The sequence below is a fragment of the Bison bison genome, unplaced genomic scaffold (genome assembly GCF_000754665.1).
Source record: "Bison bison bison isolate TAMUID 2011002044 unplaced genomic scaffold, Bison_UMD1.0 scf7180017864375, whole genome shotgun sequence".
NCBI lineage: Eukaryota > Metazoa > Chordata > Mammalia > Artiodactyla > Bovidae > Bison > Bison bison.
In genome coordinates, this window is record NW_011494947.1 from 661420 (window position 1) to 664038 (window position 2619).

Consider the following 2619-nt stretch of genomic DNA (forward strand, 5'->3'; position numbering starts at 1 on the left):
AGCTGAAACTCCAGTACTTTGGCCACCTCATGCGAAGAGTTGACTCATTGGAAAAGACTCTGATGCTGGGAGGGATTGGGGGCAGGAGGAGAAGGGGACGACAGAGGATGAGATGGCTGGATGGCATCACTGACTCGATGGACTTGAGTCTGAGTGAACTCCGGGAGTTGGTGATGGACAGGGAGGCCTGGCGTGCTGCGATTCATGGCGTCGCAAACAGTCGGACACGACTGAGCGACTGAACTGAACTGAAGTTAAGAAGAGAACGTATCACCGTGATAGGCCTATTATACTTCACCATTGAAGACTGTTGGCAGGAATGCGGGCATTTTTGTAGACTTCCAGTGACTGTAAACTGGGGCAGCCGTCCTAGAGAACACTCGGGTGGTGTTATCTCAAGTCTGTAAAATTTCTGGGGGTGATGGATACGGTTAGTACCTTGGCTCTCATGATGGTACCATAGGTGTATGCCATGTTCGAAGTCATCAAGATATAACATTAACCTTATGTATATCCATTATACCTCTGTAAAGCTAATTTTTTCTCTAAAAACAACAAAAAAGAGTAAGTCCATGAATACTCTATGACCCACCAGTTTTACTCCTAGTTATGTAGCCCAAAGAAGTTCTCAGCTGGATACATAAGGCAACAGGTGCATGTGTGTATGCTAAGTCACTTCAGTCATGTCCAACTCTTTGAGACCCTATGGACCATAGGCCGCCAGGCTCCTCTGTCGTGGGGTCCTCCAGGCAAGAATACTAGAGTAGGCTGATCCATGCCCTCCTCCAGAGGATCTTCCCAACCCAGGGACTGAACCCACACCGCTTAGATCTCCAGCACTGGCAGGCAGGTTCTTTACCACTAGCTCGACCTGGGAAGCCTCAAGGGAACAGGTACGCTGAGGTTTATCACGGGTTTTTTTCTGGTGGGCGTTGGGTGTCATTTCACAGGACAAGTGAGAGTAGACTGGGGGAGACCCATATCACTGACTCACTGTCAACAGAAGCTGCTGGTCGGATTTATTCAGAGCAACGTGCATGGGCTTCAAAACAGTGCAGAAGCAGATTGCCATCTATGACATGATCATTTACATGAGTTAAAAATATATGCATACATTTTTATACATATATGTGTCCATTCTGACAGTGTTAGACAGTAAGGGGACAATGATGAGACTGGAGAGGCCAGGGCTGCGTGGGGCGCTCGGGGCTACTCTCTGAAACTTGGACTCCATCCTCCAGGAGATTGGTGATCCCCAGAAAAACATCTATTTCTGCTTTATTGACTATGCCAAAGCCTTTGACTGTGTGGATCATAGTAAACTGTGGAAAATTCTGAAAGAGATGGGAATACCAGTCTCTTGAGAAACCTATATGCAGGTCAGGAAGCAACAGTTAGAACTGGACATGGAACAACAGACTGGTTCCAAATAGGAAAAGGAGTACGTCAAGGCTGTATATTGTCACCCTGCTTATTTAGCTTATATGCAGAGGACATCATGAGAAACGCTGGCCTGGAAGAAGCACAAGCTGGAATCAAGATTGCTGGGAGAAATATCAAGACCTCAGATATGCAGATGACACCACCCTTATGGCAGAAAGTGAAGAGGAACTAAAGAGCCTCTTGATGAAGGTGAAAGAGGAGAGTGAAAAAGTTGGCTTAAAGCTCAACATCTAGAAAACTAAGATCATGGCATCTGGTCCCATCACTTCGTGGCAAATAGACGGGTTAATAGTGGAAACAGTGTCAGACTTTATTTTTTTGGGCTACAAAATCGCTGCAGATGGTGACTGCAGTCATGAAATTAAAAGACGCTTACTCCTTGGAAGGAAAGTTATGACCAACCTAGATAGCATATTCAAAAGCAGAAACATTACTTTGCCAACAAAGGTCCGTCTAGTCAAGGCTATGGTTTTTCCAGTGGTCATGTATGGATGTGAGAGTTGGACTGTGAAGAAGGCTGAGCACCGAAGAATTGATGCTTTTGAACTGTGGTGTTGGAGGGGACGATAGATGATGAGATGGCTGGATGGCATCACCGACTCAATGGACCTGAGTCTGAGTGAACTCTGGGAGTTGGTACTGAACAGGGAGGGCTGGAGTGCTGTGATTCATGCGGTCGCAAAGAGTCAGACACGACTGAGCAACTGAACTGAATTGAACTGAAAGCAGGGGGCTGCCATGCAGAAAGCTGAAGCAACAGGACCCCTCAAATGGATAAACCTGTGACACTGAAAAGGATGTAATTTTAACTAGTGGGGTCCTTCCAAATGCCTTCAAATCTAACTGCATCTGGAAGCCTTTTGGGAAGGACAGAAATCCAGCTGAAACTAGCATCAGCCAAAACAGTCTTCCCTTCATGAACTCAGAAGCCCAGGGTAAAGCTGGCCTCAGGGACTTCGTAAAGGGAAGAAGTCCCTTGAGGGGAGAGCAACCAACATTTCTCTTTTCATCTCTTTCTCTGTATCTTTTCCATCTTTTGGCTAGAGCGTTCATGGAGCTTGAGGTAGCAGAGGGAGAAGGGGAGGGCCACTTCTCCCTAGCTTTATCCTAGTTCAATGACCCCAGAGGAAAGACAACAGCTCTTTCAGCATCCATGTATAAAGACTCAAGGAAGCA